General features: G+C 35.6%; 1 long non-coding RNA gene across 2 annotated transcripts in view; it reads right to left on the bottom strand.

Annotated features, from left to right (window-relative positions):
* Nucleotides 1–7,361: 7,361 nt before the first annotated feature.
* The window catches only part of LOC108503463, a 15,444-nt gene continuing 5,079 nt past the window's right edge, over nt 7,362–17,726 (bottom strand). For both annotated transcript variants that reach the window (XR_001876843.1, XR_001876842.1), the window contains 2 exons: nt 10,159–10,281; nt 7,362–7,407 (listed from right to left, as the gene is read on the bottom strand). This is a non-coding gene — a long non-coding RNA (uncharacterized LOC108503463). The remainder of the gene's footprint in view (nt 7,408–10,158; nt 10,282–17,726) is intronic.

The following is a 17,726-nucleotide window of genomic DNA, read 5'->3' as shown; positions in this document are numbered from 1 at the left end:
GGCACTCTTGTTGTGTGCCTGCGATGCAAAAGAAGACTCTGGAGTGCTATTCTGAAGAATATTAAAATATGTACTAGTCTGTACTGAAAATGGGTTGCAGTTTTAGGAAATTAAAAAATAAAAAAGAAATCCAAATTTTAATTTAGAACCAAAAGCAAAGTATGAGCCTAAAGTCCAGCCGCAGAGTGGTCATGAATAAAACTCTTACAGAAACAGACACAAACACAAGGCAGAAAGAATGCTGCAAAATAACCTTGTTACTTCTATAGTACCAATTTTTACTGAGAGTCTCATTTTCATGAACTTTCCACATTTTCCGGAGATGTTTCTGGCAGTCTTTCAGATAGAAGGATCTACTCACATATGGAGAGATGACAATCCTTAAAGAATTATGGTTGCAGATATGCAAGTCAGTTTTTTGTCATGTCATCACTATTATAAGGTGAAGCAGATTGGCTAGAAATTAATTTAAAACCATGATGACAGTAGAAGCAGCAATGGCTGTGAGCACTATAGCTCTTGTTATGATGAAGATTTTTACAATATTCAGGTCTTAGAATCATAGAACCATAGAATTGTTTAAGTTGGAAAAAACTTGAAGATTATTCACATTGTGAAATATTCACCTATAGGTCACAAGTTCTTGCATCCTATCTATGCAGATGTGAATTTAGAAAGTTAGGGGGAAAAAAAGTTAGTTCAGCTATTTAGAGGACTCCAAATTCTGCATCTTTCATACTTCAGAAAGAATTTCAGTATCCAAATTTGAATAGGTCACTTATCAATATAGGTAACATAGTAAAACTCCAATTTGAAGATGGAGGATGTCCAAAAGAAGTAATACCTCAGGTTATTCTGTAAGGAACAGGTTTGATTTCTAAGGGTTACAACCATTGAAAATCCTATCCAAAATAAAATACTGGACTATGCAGGTCTCAGTAATTAAGAGATCCACTTACTGCAGTACAGTTATGTTACTCCTTGTATTATTATTGCAATTAATATTTTTTTCCTTTCTCTGCAGTATCAAGTATGACCACTTGTCAGACCTCCTATGGTCCATTTTGGCTGTTAGTCCCTGATGCCCATGTCCCACAAAGATGGCCTCTTGTGCCCCGTAGCCAAAGGTGGGGAAGGCTTTTCCCCCAGGGTGGCCCAGCCAAAACACAAAGAAAGTAAAATACAATTAAACAAAAAATAAAAGTAACAAGTCAAATAAATTAAAATTAAAACTTACAGTAAAATAAGAAGTAAAGTAAAATTTTAATGTTAATTAAAAAGTAAAGTAAAAACTAAGGTAAACCAAAGTAAACATAAAAGTCAAACAAACAAACAAAAAACAGCCCACCAAAGAAATACATAGAAACCAAAGTAAACCAAAGAAAAATAAAACATAAAATCAAAGTAAAACAAAAAAAATAAACCCAAAGTAAAGCCAAAATTAAACAAAGAAAACAGAAGAAAAAAAAAACAAAACAAAACAAAACAAAAAAGTCCACAAAACTAAAACCCCAAGGTAAGGCTGTAACATAAATAGAAAAATAAAAATCAAAGTATGACAAAAATTTAAAAAAAACCAAAATTTAAAACCCCCACCAAATACAAGGTAAAGCCACGATGTAAAACAACATATAAAAATAAAAAAACTCAAACAACACAAAGTAAACCAAAATAAAAGAAAATAAACACCCAGTGTAAATCAAAGAAAATAAAAACCCCACAACAAAATGAATAAAAGCCCAACATAAAACCCAACATTTAACCCCAACATAAAACCCAGTGTAAAACATAAAAACTTCCAATAAAACTTCCAAAACCCTAACAGAAAATAAAAATAAAAAAGTGAGCCAAAGTAATATCAAACAACAAATAAACCCCAATGTAAACAAAAGTAATCTGAAGTAATTCAAATTAAACAAAAAAACTCAAATAAAATATAAAACTCCATGTAAAACAAATAAAAATAAAATCAAGCTGAAAGCAACACAAAAAATAAAAATACCCAAACAGTAAATCAAAATAAACCAGAGAAAATAAGCCAACAACTCCCACACCAAAAAAATAAAGTCCCACCATAAGACCACAATGTAAAACCACAATATTAAGGGGAAAAAAAAAAAACAAACCTAAAGCAAACCAAAAGAAAATATAAACCAAAAGAAAAAAGAAAAAAAAAAGTAAAAAGTAAACCCATGATGTAAACCCAACAAAATTAGAAAAAAAACCTAAGAAAAACAACAAAAACGAGAGAAGAAAAAAGAGCAAACTAACCCTAAGTAAATCAAGGTAAACAAAAGTAAACTAAACAAACTAAACAAAAAATAGAACCTAACCAAAATGCCAACATAGAATCTCAGTGTAGAACCCCAACATTAACCCCTAATGTTAAGCAAAAATACAAAAAACAAAGTAAAACAGAGAACAAATAAAACCAAAGCCAAGAAAACAAAAGTAAACAAAAAAAGGAAAGAAAAACCTGTAAAGCTCCAACATACAACACCAAAAAACCCCGAAACTCAAACTAAAGGAAAACAAAAATTAAAAAGCTAAAGGAGTAAATCAAAATAAACAAAAAAAAAAGTAAATTCCTAATATAAAATTCCAATAAACCCCATCAGACAGTGAAATGCAACAAAAAAAAAAGGCACAACACAAAATAATAAAAAACACTACAATAAGTAAAACATCAATGTAAAACCTCAACATTAAATCCTTATGCAAAACTTGATGTAAAACAAAAAATAAAAACCCCGAAGTAAACTGAACTGAACAAAAAAAAACAAGGTAGAAGTAAAATCCCCATATCAAAGCCTGATATAAAATCCCAACATGAAAAATCAAAAAACAATAAGTAAACCAAAACTTTTTTTCAAATATGAAGTAAACGAAGAAAAGAAACAATAAGACCCCAATGTAAAATAAGAAATAAAGGAAACAGAAAAAAAATAACTCCAAAAAAAATTAAAGTGAAACAAAGTAAAAGAAAAAAACTAACCTAAAACCTCAAATTAAGTCCCCAAAGTAAAAACCAAGGTAAAACTAAAAACTAAAAAAGGAAAGCAAGCAAACAAAAAAATCCCATTAAATTAAACCAAAATAAACTAAGCAAAAGTAAGCAAAAAACTAGAAATAGTAGAACTCCAACCTCAAACAGCAAAAACACTGCAACAAAGTAGAATAAAAAAGAAACACACACCAAAGTAAACAAAAATAAACGAAAATAAAATGCAAAGCACAGTATAAAACAGCATAAAACAAAAAAATAAAAACCCAATGTAAAACAGTGTAAAACAAACAAAAAACCTAACAAAGTAAACCAAAATAAAAACCAAAAACCTCAAACAAAAATTATAAGCTCAAAAATAAAAAACTAAAGACCTCAAAGTAAGATCCCAACATAAAACAAAATACCATAAACTAAACAAAAGCAAAACAATAACCCACCAAAGTAATCCAAATTAAACCAAAGTAAACAATAAAACACAAATAAAATGTAAAATCCTAATGTAAAACCCCAGTATACAACTCCAACATAAAATGTAAAACAAAAGAAAAAAACAAACTAAACCAAAGTAAATAAAAGAAGCAAAAAGTAGAACCCCAACGTAAAACCCCAACCTAAAACCCCCATGTAAAACTCCAATGAAAATAAAAAATATAAAAAACCCCAAACTAATGTAAAACAAACAAACAAAAAAGTAGAGCAAATTAAGCCAAAGTAAAACAAAAATAAAGTCAAATAGCAGAATCACAGAATGGGTGTCATTGAAAGGGACCACAGTGGGTCATCTGGTCCAACCTCCCAGCTTAAACAGGGTCATTCTAGAGCAAATGACACAGGATTGTGTTCAGACAGATCTTGTGTATCCGCAGTGAGCGAGACTCCACAACCTCTCTGGGCAACCTGTTCCAGTGCTTGGTCACCCACATGGTAAAGAAGTTCTTCCTCGTGTTTAGGTGGAATTTCTTGTGCATCAGTTTCTGCCCCTTGTCTTTTGTCCTAGTAGTTGGGACCACCAAGAAGAGCCCGGCTCCATCCTCTTGACACTCTCCCTTTGGATACTTACATACATTTGTGAGATTCCCTCTCAGTTTTATGCAGGCTAAACAGGCCCAGCTGCCTCAGCCTTTCCTCATAAGAGAGATGCTTCAGTCCCCTAAACATTATAGATCTCCACTGGACCCTCTCCAGGAGCTTTATGTCTCATACTGAGGAGCCCACAGTGGACACAACACTCCAGGTGAGGCCTCACTAGGGCTAAGTAGAGGGGCAGGATCACCTCCCTGGATGTGTTGGCAATGCTTTCCCTAATACACCTCAGGAAACCATTGGCCTTCTTGGCCACAGGGGCACACTGCTGGCTCACGGACAGTTTGTTGACCCCTGAGTCCTTCTCCCCAGCGCTGCTTTCCATCAGGTTGACCCCCAGCCTGTTCTGGTACAGGGTGTTATTCTTCCCCAGGTGCAGGACCCAGCATTTCCCCTTTTTGAATTTCAAAAAGTTCTTCTCTGCCCATCTCTCCAATCTGTTGAGGTCCCACTGAAGGGCTGCACAGCCCTCTGGGGTATCAGCTACTGCTCCCAGCTTTGTGTCATCAGTGAACTTGCTGAAGAGGCATCTACCCCTTCACTGGTGAACAAGTTAAACAATACTGGCCCCGTATAGAATCCTGTGGGACACCACCAGTAACGGGCCTCCAGCTAGACACTGTGCCACTGATTACAACCCACTGGTTCAGCCAGTTCTCAATCCACTTCACTGTCTACTCATCTGGTCCACATTTCCCAAGTTTTCTTATTAAGATATTGTGAGAGATAGTGATGAAACCCTTGTTAAAGATGAGGCAGACAATATCCGCTGCTTTCCTCTCATCCATCCAGGTAGTTTCATTATAGAAGGTAACCAGGTTGGTCAAGCACAGTTTACCTGTAATGAATCCATGCTGACTACTGATTACCTTCATGTCATCAGTTTGGGTAGAGATGGCCTACAGAATGAGGCACTCCATCACCTTTCCAGGGATTGAGGTGAGGCTGACTGGCCAGTAATTCTCTGGGTACTTCTTCTTGTCCTTTGTGAAACTGGGGTGATATTTCCTCTCTTCCATTCCTCAGACACCTCTCCTGATCTCCATGTCCTAGCTATGATTATAAGTGTCCTAGCTATGATGTTTGCCAGCTCTCTCGGCATTGCATCAGGGTCCATGGACTTGTGGATGTCGAGTTTGTTTAGGTGTTCTCTGACACAATCCTCATTGACCAAGGGAAAGCCTTCCTCCCAACATTCATAAACCCTGCTCTCCTGGGTCAGAGATCCCTGAGGGTTGGTCTTAGCAGTACAGATTGATAAGTTCCACTTTCCATACACTTTAGGTCAATACAGGTAAGTCACTAAGTATAAGATTTACAGCAACCAACACAGTGACAGAGAAAAGAGCTAAGGCAGGCCATAAGAATCTTGACAGTTGAAGTCCTAAAAGTATATTCCATCTGCATTTGAGATAGAACTACAAAATAGCAACCTCTAAAAGTAATGTAATTTATGAGTCAATTCCATTTTTTTCTCTCTTTCTCAGAAATTCATCCAGCTTCTCTTATAGGAGATAGTGTAAGGATACTTCTCAATTTTCAATGCATTTATCTTCACAGTATCCTTGAGCTATAAAATAAGTATAATTACTCACACTGTACAGAGAAATTAAAGGAACTGCCACAGTTATTCAAGAAGACTATGACAATGTAATAAAGTGGTTTGCTCTATGAGCGCTGACAAGAATCTGAACCAAATGATTGCATTTTTTTCTGCCTCCTTTTCCACATTCCATGCCTCAGTCAATTTGTCTATTCCTTTTGGGAAAAGAAAGAAAGGCAATCAGAAGTTCAATTGGAGAGATCAATAGTATTGCATGTTAAAAAAAGAACACAAGGAAACAAGTTACTTGAAAGGAGTTTAAGTGAAAAGAAATTTTGATTTCCTTATTTTAAAGAAAAAGACAAATACATACCAGGTGAGGAAGACTACAAAACAGGACTGAGTGCTTATGGCTGTAGATTTATTTACAGAGAAACTACCCGTGGTCCGTGCTGGCTTGCTAAATGACAGTGCACTTGTTATCAAACAACATTCTTCTGTCCCTTCTTAATCCCAGGCTTCTAAGAACTAGGATAACTTCAGTGACAGCTACTGCTTTAAATCTTGGCCTTTTTACATGGTTTGCTTAAAGACTTTATTTAATGACAGCTTGCCAGTCATAGTTTCACATTCCCTGAAGTTCCTGATGTATTTTCTGTTAGTCTCAAATTTTACTGAGATTATAGATTTCTGTCTCTGCAGAAAAACCATTTTGTAGCCAGTTCATTTTGTACTCTACAGGACCCAGAAATGTGGGTGACTTTACAGCCTAAAGAGGAATATTAAAATATCATAATGAAAATGGGACATTTTTAAAAAAAGAAAAAAAGGTTTTTTAGAAGAATGGTGAAAGGTTGTTCTAGCACTATTCCCTTTGAACTATGACATTCAAATAGTCATCCCTTTTTTCTTTAGGAAGATAGATTGTAAACCAATTTTATATTTTCGTGAAAACTAAAATATGGATGAGAATGTTAACAAAGCCTATATTAAGATCTGTATTGCATGTTTAATAAAATTACTTCATAAGATTATATTATCGTAGAAATACAATTTTTATCTGTGTATACAAGTAAAAGAATTTATTTGCTAGTATTTCTTAATATTTTGGTTTTTAAAAATCATTGTCCCTTTTCTATGTGCAAAATAGAAATACTGACAGGAATTTTCAGTACAAGGGCTGCTTATCATTTATTTTACATTAAGAAATCTCTCTCTTCGGGGGTAGTTCCTGAAGCTGGATTTTACCCTAACGTTCCTCAAAACAACCATTCCCAACCTAACAGGTAATACTTAAGTGTGCCATAGTAGAAAATTATTTAATATTAAATGCTACACAATTATGACAGCAATGGCAAAGTAGATGAAGGAAGAAGCAAGAACTATCTCTGATGTGATTCGTTACTTTTGGCCTACGAAATACAGCTTCTAATTTTTACTTGGGATTTTTGTTTAGAATGAGCTTTCCTTGACAAAAGATGGTGCAATAGTAGAAATACAGAAGACCACATACAACCTCATTTCAGCAAAACACTGGGCTGTAATCACAATTCTTGTAGCTCCACTGCAACTCCTTTTCTCACACACTGTCTGTCATGACAGACACAAATCAAAAGCACACTTAGTTTATCTGCTCCAAAACAGGTGTGTTACTCTATCTACAGCTGTTGTAGATGACAGGAGGCATAAAAAAAAAAAAAAAAAAAAAAAAAAAAAAAAAAAAAAAAAGCCTGTTTGAATTCTTCTGCAGCTGCAGAGGATGTGGGACCAGATTCTGACATGGAAAAAAAAAAAGTAAAAAAAAAGTCAAAATTCATTTTACACAAATTCAGGGGAAAATTTTCTGGTGATTAAGAGAGACTTCTGTTACCTTTATACCACCTTTACTTTCAAGTCTCTCTTGCAAGTAACTTAGCTACATAAAAGGCATTCTGAATCTTCTGTTGGAGTATGTTCAACACAGTTATTAAGTCTCACATTTTAGCTCCCTGATAGTGGCATTATTCAGCAACAGTCATTTCTTACACCAGATTAACTCATCCAGACCCAAACCTTTACCTATTCCTTGTGTGTGGTCTTCCAGAGGAGTCTTCTCAGAGGGCAACTAGGAAAAGCTATACTGCTCAAAGCCTGTTATGTGTGAAAACCTACACCTTACATCATGCCATTGCTTCTCTGCTACTTGGTAGCAGGGTACCTCAAGGAGCTACCTGGTTTTGCTGAACAGCCACACTGATAATAAGGAGATACAGCACAACAAAACACGATGTGAATGACACCCAAACTAGGAATATGGATCATTTACTGGTAGAATTTACTGGTACTGAAGACGGCTACAGTTTTATACCACCTTGTGGTAAACAGAAGTTATTGCAATATTCAAGAGTACATTTTCTTCAAATTCTTCAGAGCATCCATGTTTTTGAGGCTTTTTAGCCTCAGGACAGGTCCTTGACATTTCAGATAATTGAAGAAAAATCTCAAATATAAAAATAAATTCAGATGCTACTACAGCTTTTGTCTTCACTCTATCCTCTTCATCCAGTGACATACACAAACGTAACAATAAAACCACTTGCAAGATTTAGTAAGCTTTCCCAGGCAAAAAAACGTAGTTCTTCCTCCTCAGAGGGAGTCTGCACACTTAATATACAGAGAATAGTATAAAATCAGTTCCGAAATATACCTTTATTTTATTATCACCAGGGTAATCCCATGAGCTTCCCTTGCTACATTTATGTCTTATTCTCTTCAAGAACTAAAGTACAAATACAAAAGTGTCTTTTCTATTGTTTTTATTTATTTATTTATTATAAACTCTATAGAATACTTCTAAATAAGAACCATTCTAAATTGGCACATAGGACCACAAAATGTTTACCCAGAAATCAAATGTTTAAAAGAACATTTAAAATCGGGGAATTACTCTTACGTGAAAGGGAAAGGAAACAGAGCACTCTGTTGGGGTTTTGCTGTTTCTAAGTTCAGATCAGTGGTGGGAACAGAGGCTACAGGGAATTCTGAAGGCTGAACAGGAAGATTAACAGTCCATTGTAATACTGTGTTAACATTTGTTCCAGAAAATGGTAATTCTGTTTCAGGTTCATAAAGAACAGGAAGTATATTTTAAAAGGATACTTTGTAGACTTGCTGACTGGAGTAAATTTTATGTCAACCACAGAGCTATTGAGTGTAAAGGGTTATAACAGAAAGACTGAGACAAGTTTAATTACAGTATGGCAGAGCTATAAAGGAAATAAGTAGTATACCACATAGAAAGAAAAAATTGAGCATTTCTGTAATGAATATGATTTAGCTGGATAAGAGAATCCTTAGTATTTGCTTATTCTTTTCCCAAATTTGGTGAGTTGTGGAATGGACTAAGAAACATGGGAAGTTAGACCACATTTTGCAGATGTGTAAAGCACTATAAAGGATATAAAAACATAATGGGACAAATTTTTTCAAAACCTCTAATTTAGTAGTAGTGAGCTGAGTCGTTCGATTGTGATGAAAACATTTTATGGTTTTCTTTAAACAAACATTATTTACACAGGGATGAGAACTAGCCCTTTCAATGCAACCATTTTATTTTCTTTATATATTTGATTTTTTCAGTGTTAATACCGACATGAAATTGAAAACATGCTGGGTACATTGTGACTGTGCAGGGGGAAAAAAAACCTAAATCTTCTGAAATGCATACAAACTAAACACAAATAACTGTGTGTGATGTGTCATTTCAGTCATAGCTACCAACATGCAAGAGCATTAATGTCATTTTTAAAAATTCACAGTAGATTTCTGTAGAATCTTGTGATCACACATAAAAATCTGTTGTATAAATTCATTTAAAAACGTATAACACTTCTGTATGTTCTTGTGGCTTTCTATTAATTATCTAGATTGCAGTAGTTCCTAGGAATCCTTGCAATATAATTCAGACTTTGGCCAGCAGCTTCACTTTTAGTAACTTTTGTCGTGTTATTCTGCTATAAATGTGAGCATTACATACTCCATTTGACAAAGTCTAGTACTACTTTATGTTACCTTTTCCCCCCAGAATGATTTCAAACACTAAACTGGCACTGGAATATTAATCTTTTTGCCTATGTGATAAGAATTCAAGCTCATAAGAGCTGGAAAACATCTAGAATATAAGTCACAGGTGTCAATACAGTCAGTGTAATATAGGTAGCTATTTAATTTGAAAAGAAGCTTGCTTGATAAGCAAACTAATATAATTTTATAGGTTGAGTTTACACAAGAATATTTGCAGTTGAGATCCATGCTGCCTGTTTTCTGCTGTCCTAATTATTTTATCTTTTTCACAGTATGGTTCCCTCTAGTGATTCTTGTAAGGAAAGAGGCTACCTGATCCCTTAATCCAGCTTGCATTTTATAAAAGAAGATCCAAATTAGTTTTGCTTACACCAGATGCTTTATGTGCAATTGGGTATCAGATAGTGGTGACTGAAATATGAAACAGGTAAATTCAATGATCTCCTTTGAAAGAATCTCTTACCTGGGGGAGCTAGAGTGAAATGAGTTGTTTGCATAGTTGCTGCCACTGTGCAGTCCTGTCTCCTCCCCTTATGCAAACCAATGAATGTGTAAGCTGATTGCCAGATATCCCCAGTGTCAGACTCTGTAACAAGAAATGCAATGAGTATTTGATGGAAGAGGAGCAAAATCAGATTTAGCAGACTGGTTACAGCAGGCAAATATGTTAGCGAATGAACATATTATTCCTACAAACTTGAATGTGCTATGGTAAGAAGTTTGTACAGGTAGTAGATTATAGAAACAGTAAAAAGTACAGTTAGAAAAATATACCAATAATTAGCTGTGCCAATGACTTGCTGTGTGGCCTTATGCAAGTTATGCAACTTCATATTATCTTTCAGTTTAAAATGCTATAATATTTTGCCTAAAGAATCATATAAAATATTTGAATGTCTCATTATTTATAACAATTCATGTACTTCTATATTTAAAGAACATATGCATGAAGAGGTACTATGAATCAGTAAAAATCTGACGATTAGTCAAACTACAGTAACCAGATCCCTGCTTAAAGAAAACAAAACTGTTGAATATACTGGTACTTTTCTATATAACCTGGTGCATTTGGAAAGTTAGCAAAACTCAGGTAGAAGTTTTCATGCATTCACCCTGTTTTGAGGGATGAGAGCATTGAAGCCCTTTCATACTAGTCACTCTCAGTACCACAGGTCACTGATGTATTCAAGTTACTGTTATGCAGTCAGAGCCTATAGAAAAAAAGTGTGGCAAGAAGACAGCAAAGTTACCCTAATTAATTTTTTGGTAAACATTTCCTATGCTTCCACAAATAGTCAGGATGTAAATACTCAAGAGACATGGCTATCTACCCCAGATAATCAGTAAAACACACGCTAAATATCTAAGCCCACATCCCAAGTGATGTAGCCCATCCCAATGTCCTTCTCCAATTGTTATCACAATTTTAGTGGCCAATGAACACTGAGCACACTTTGGAATTCAATATATGAATAATGAGACATAGTGTGATCCATATTCTCAAAACTGCTGCTAGAGTCATAACTAAAGTGCCAATCTGAGCTTTCATGGTTACTTTTCTTCCCACTCTGCACTGTTCCTGGACACTGGAGACACTAATAAGTCCAGAGAGGTTGTAAGGAGGTAAATTTAATTCTTCTGCCTACTCCATGTTCTTCTTATAAATGTCCTTCAAAGCACTTTTCTTGCTACAATTATACTCTACAGGATCAATTTGCTGCAGGTAAAATCATTTCACTCTCATTCTGTCTCATAGGATTCCACCCGCTGGAGGGCCTCCTGCCTTCACGACCTATGATTTTTCTACTCTGAACAATACTGCTATGTTGCCCAATAGCTGTGGACCCAATCTTGCATCCAGAGGTGCACCTCACCTTCAAAACCCTCCTGCAGACCTTTCTTTATCAGTTACAGCTGCCCTCCTCATCTCATCACACTTCACATTATAGCAGAGTCAAGCAGAAATGGTGAAAAAAACACTTCAGCTTTGAGGTGCCACAGGTCTGTTCTGTTATGAAGCAAGAGCATAGGTTATAACCATGAGTTTCTTACCAGAGGTAAAACAGAAAGCACAGGGGAAGAGATGATTCCTATGAAGGGAAGAAAGACAGAAGAAAGAGGAAAAATCAAGAATAGGGCTTTTTTTCCTTAGACTCTTAAGTACAGAGGAATAGGAGAGAGCAGGCCAAGAGATAATTTTCCCTAATGCCAAGGGGCAGGTACGAAAAAAGTTTGTTTGGCAAAAGATAGCTTTACTGAACACATTTACTAAGTGAGCAGCCAGTTACCAGGAGTTACCTATAGAGAACCACAGGACTCTGTGGTTAGATTGGGACCAGACATTCACATCCCAGACTGAGCCCTGGAATCTGGCACATCTCTCATAGACCAGACGCTGAGATGTGCATGCTACTGTCACAGAGACAGCATTCAGAATTTGGATTGCATTCTGTTCACAGTGCCCTGTATTTTGCTAGAAAAATAATGAAGATTTTGATGTATTCACAAAGGGCAACATTCCCAGGATCCTGGAGTCTGTCAATCTGCTAATGCCAGGCAATAATCTGGCTATGTGCTGAAAGTGTGACAAGGATGACTGCAGCAATGTCTCTATGCACTTCAAGGAAAACTGTATGTTAAAAATATGCTGAGGAGCAGATATGTCCTCGAAGAGGCCACAGGGTCTCTGCATGGCTATGATGTTCACACCGGGGGTCATTGAAGGACTCAGCTCTGACACATAAGAATATAAAGCACAGAAAGATAGGTCCATATTTCTACCCAGCTACACTCCTTCATCTCTTCCGAACTATAAGTGGGGTAGGAATGTATCAGAGTAAAAATACCATCTTATTTCCAGGCTATATCTCTAGCTTGCATACATCCATTAATTCCTGCCTTCTAATACTTCATTGGTTCTCTTTTCCCCTCACCAATAGAAAACATCTACCCTGCTAACCTTGTCACTCTCCTTGCTAGATCCCTCTGCTGTATACCATCAATTCCTTTCTAAGCTATGTGGTCAACTGCCTTATACTAGGCTATTTCTAAAATCCTATGAAAAATCTGTCATTTTCTCCGGTCTTTCTTTACTCAGATATTTCACTGACTCAGCCAACATACATTTGGGTCCGTACGTGACACAGATCTTTGAATGTCACTGACACTGCAGGACATTCAGAATGTTTTATTGCATCACAGCTCCAATAAGTGTGGCACCTTAACAAGACATTGTAAGAGCTTGTACAGATATCTTAAGCACTTGCAGTGTAGATAAGGTAAACAGACAAACACTGAATAAACAGCTAGTGCTATCAGCACATTGCATTAGGTGAAAGGGGTTCAACAGAAAACATGGAGACACATTCTAGACTTTGGAGTCCACATCCACGATCTCCTCAGCAGAAAAATTCAATTCTCATTTATACAGACTTTAAAAATTCAAGTATTTTTTTAGTACAATAGTACAATGATTATTTACAGAGGTCACAACTGAAAATATTACAGTCAAGCTCCTCCTCCAAGATCTTCTCTAGTGTAATTTATATTTTTTCTCCGTATTCCACGCAGATTACTGTGCTAGAAAAATAACTTCTTTCAAAGAGAAAAGCCTTGGAAAAACTCTCAAATTTCAAGGAAGTTTTAATGGAGTTGTTTCTTCATGCATGCAATACTGTGGTAATTAATTATATGCAATCTTCTTTAAAAAATATTCAAAATGCTTATCTCCTCCAATTATTCTCTCCATGTTACCTATATATGATAAATGTTACAAACCCACTAGGAATATCTAAGCTGAATATTTTTCTCCTATCTACTACTGGAAAAAAATGTTACCTCAATGAACCTATCATATTTTCTAATACAATGACTGAAAAGCAATCTTAAGTAATCTCTGTTCAAAAAGTGGTGTCTCCATTCTTTACTATCATACATCATCACTTTTTTGGGTAGTCCTCCGGCAGCTGTGAACGAAGCTTTCCAGCATTTTATCTGTTTTCAATCACAATAGGCCGATTCATTACCATCTCTAGCTGGAGTTTTAACTGTGCACATGATAGATGATACAAGAGTTTGCCAGGAAAATGCTGATTTTCCATCCCAATTTTTAAAATTCCTACTGCAAAATTGAAAACAGTGAGTTCGTTTGGGATTTTTCATTAAAAATATTCTTGTCTTTAGTCATTGGGAAGGTTTTTTCCTATAATTTCTCTAAATTGATGATACTAAAAAAGAGTTTTTGACTTTCATTTAAACTATTCAGAAATAAGAATAAGCATGTGAGAAGATCAGTCTTATCAGGTTCTCCATGTTTCCAACAATAATTCAATGAATTGTAAAACAAAGCAAAATTACATTTTTCAATTTGTTTGAGTGTTGGGGTAGGTGTTTCATTAAGATACTGACGCCATTATAGACATCCCACAGGCAAGGACAAAGAGTAAGATCACTGCACTTGTATTTTCTTGTACTTGGCCTCTATTTGATACTTTTATCATTAAGGGAACCTTAGAAGAGTTAAAAGAAGAAGCTCTTGTACTCAAGTTGTCAAGGTCCTTGCCCCAGCTAACTCTGGAATAGAAATTCTAAAATTTAAGTAAAAGCAACAACAAAAATTAAAATACTTCTTGCTTTGCAGAATGAAACTAATCAGATACATCAAAGACTTCATAATCTTTCCAGGCTCCTTACTGAATAGTTGTCTATGAATATGGATATCCCTATGAGTGTAAATGCTACAAGGTATGGTTGAAATTTAAATGGAATTCCAGGGCACTTTGTGGTTATCTTTTGACAGGAGAAAGGAATCAGTGCTAGAAGAGATCACTGAGAAGTTACATGAAGCCTGTAACAATCTTGATACAGGTTTTGGTACTGACCAAATATCTTTTCAGGTGACATGGAGTGTTTGGTTTTTGCTTGTCCCCATGGGAATCAGTACTAAAGACCTCATTCTGCTCAACTGAGAGAATTTGAATTGAAGGCAATGGTTTCTAATGACTTTTCTTTCATCTTCAGCCTTAAGTATATCCTTACTCCTTACTCCTTGCTATGAGTATACACAGTGAAACGCCTTTATCAATTTTTCTATAAGTCGTTTCAAAATATCCAGCAGAGAAACCAGCATTGGGGCTGCAAATGAGATTATCCACCCTGAAGTAGTGGATGTCAGCAGGCAGAGGGCTTCACAGACAGCAGAATGGTCAGGGCTGAGGCCAGTTCCAATGCTACCCTCTTTGCTACCTGGACTGTCTCCTCCAAAAGCATTCTGATTGCTTTATCTGAATTCATTTCTATCACAATCACTGCTATGAAGGCTAAGTGTATGCCTTCAGAGTGTTCAGTAGCTACAGTTTGATTTGAGGAACCCTATGCTTTTGACTTCTAACAAAAAACAGTTGCATACAGAACTCCTAATTGAAATATGACTACCTCTCAAGCAAATTTTTTTTTATGCCTCTTCCTATTTGTTAATTTGTTGCCAGACAAGACAAAATTAACACCTGATAGTCTATGATTATCAGGCAGCAATGGGTACAGTTCCTTACTTTCTTGAAGAAGTTGCAGATTGTTTCTTGTTCCTTTTCTTTGTAAAAAAAGAATACAAAAAGCAAAGAAAATTGAGCATTTTTTGTAAGAATAGGGAGGAAAACATTCTTTACCAGAAAAGTTGAAAAATATTCACTTAGGATTTCTGAAGAGAACTGAGGCTCATCCTTGCTCATCCTTGCATAAAAATGCAGAAAAGCACAAGATGAACACACAGCCTTAGCTACCAAAGCCATTCCACAGCATCAAGCATAGGACACAGATGTATGGATACCAACACTGGGGTATACTGTGCCAAGAATAAATACAGATTTTATAGTAGTGCTTTTTGGTGAAAAAAAAAAAAAATTGCACCCCTAGTTCAAACAAACCAAAACCTGACCTGGATAAGTTATAATAGTTGTGCTCTAGTCTCTGTACTAATTTTCTTTATAGATCAATTATTTAACACATCTGCCTTTTTAAAGAGGTTCTGTGGCCTCCACTTGTTCATTTGTGCAGAGGAAAAAACATCATACTGAGATCTCAAGTGTTGCAGCAATTAGTAAAATGAGAAAGATGGCATTCTAGGATTTTCAGGGACATTGTACTTCACCATCTTCAATTTTACAATTAGGATAACTTCAAATGTGTTTATAACCTTAAGAATGTCAACATGTTTCCATTATCTACTGTGTACATATTATTTTGAACCCACTTCACAGTGCAGAATCTATTAATGTATTTATCTAGATTCTGATAAAGTGGTCCTTCAGACACTTAAGGACTTAAAGCCTTCATAAAAGTCTTGTACAGTTAAGTATTTAAAAATGTTGAAAAATCATTAAATGTTAAATAACTTGCATATATTTTCATTGGTTCATTAGCATTTTTTGATTAAAAATGGCATGCAAAATTTACAAAGAGAACACTAAGGGTCTAATGCTCTCTGGCACTTAACAGTTCATGAGGGCACATTTTTATACATCTCTTAAAAAAAGAAGCAAAAGAATAAAAGGGAAATAAAAAGCTTAAAAAGAAACAGGGAGAATTAGATTTATTTTATCTTGCTTTGAACATGATGGGCAGACACAATAGATGACAGCTCTTGTATATTCACTGTTTCTGTCTGATAGAGGGGTCAGTCTCAAAAAGTGACCTACTATGTAGGGATCTGAAAAATGGATCTCGTGGGAGCCATACCCTTTTACATTATTCTGAAAGTGTCCAACAACTAGTAACTAGTCTCTCTCCCCTCAGCTTTCAGAGGACTTCAAAGTTGATGTGGCTGGCCCCAGGCAGGTACTCACTGAGCCATGCCTGTAAAGCTGCTTGAAAAGACATTTTGTAAAAATACCATCTTGCTTACTCCTCATCTGCTATCTTTTTGCACTTAAAGCCACACTGTGTACTTCTGAAACATTATTTCTTTTCTATTCCTAATAGTTTGATCATTTGCACACAAAGTATAAAATGGGATTATATTGAACAGTTGCACTGGTATTATGTCAATAAGGGCAATTTGTTCCATTGCCATCGTAATGCAGAGATCAGATATGCTGTAGCACATGATATGACCTTTATATTGTTTCAGTCATAAGTTCTGTCTCTCTTCCAAATTCAAATATTCAAACCCCGCCTACTTCCAGGTAGATAGTTCACAGGCCTGCAAGGGATTTTAATCACATTGCCTTCCATTCCTTATTCCAAAAGGAGAGAAAGGAAATCACTGACTCATTGAGCCGACCTCTTTATGTCTCCTGAAAGGGGTAGGACAGAGAGAAGATCACAAGCACACAAAAGAAAATAAAAGCAAATCATACATCTTATTTGAAGGCTGAGGACACTGGATATGAGAAAGAGAAAACATGTATCTACACAATAGCAAGGTCTTAAGTCCTGTATCACAATATAACTACTACATCACTTACATGTGTGATTTCAGACTCACAAAATCCAAAACATTGTTATGATTTTCTATAATAAAGTTTTATAAATGTAAATCCAAGTGAATCGTCTACTAGGAATAAGTTGTTGAATATACTTCTCAATTTGTTCAATTAAAAATTAAGCCTTTTTTTCCTCTGAAATCCTTCACCAGCTTTCTTTGCAAACAATTTTCCTTCTGTAGAGAGCAAAAATTGCACATTCTTGTGAGTTTAAATGGAAATTTGTCAAATCCACATAAATAATAACACTTGTCAGTATTTGTCTGTACAGTAAGTAGCACAGTGGCAGATGAAGAGAAGCACAGTAAGAAAGGAGGGTGCTCACCTGATTCTTTTGATATTAGCTTTTACTTGGCAGAACAAACACCAATTGGGAGCTCAGATTGAATAAAGTTATTTGTAGAAAATTAGTCATGCGTAAGGTCAATAGAAAATGTCTTTATCCAATTAACTCAAGTGCCATAGATTTAAAAACTTAATTTCAAATACAGAACTGTACCCATGAAAAACTGCAACGTGATGTTACGTATTATTCTGAAGGTGCTGTTTTCTG

The sequence above is a fragment of the Lepidothrix coronata genome, unplaced genomic scaffold, assembly GCF_001604755.1.
Source record: "Lepidothrix coronata isolate B3197 unplaced genomic scaffold, Lepidothrix_coronata-1.0 Scaffold139, whole genome shotgun sequence".
NCBI lineage: Eukaryota > Metazoa > Chordata > Aves > Passeriformes > Pipridae > Lepidothrix > Lepidothrix coronata.
The sequence above is the reverse complement of the archived record's forward strand: the minus strand, read 5'-3'. Positions and strand labels throughout refer to the sequence as shown.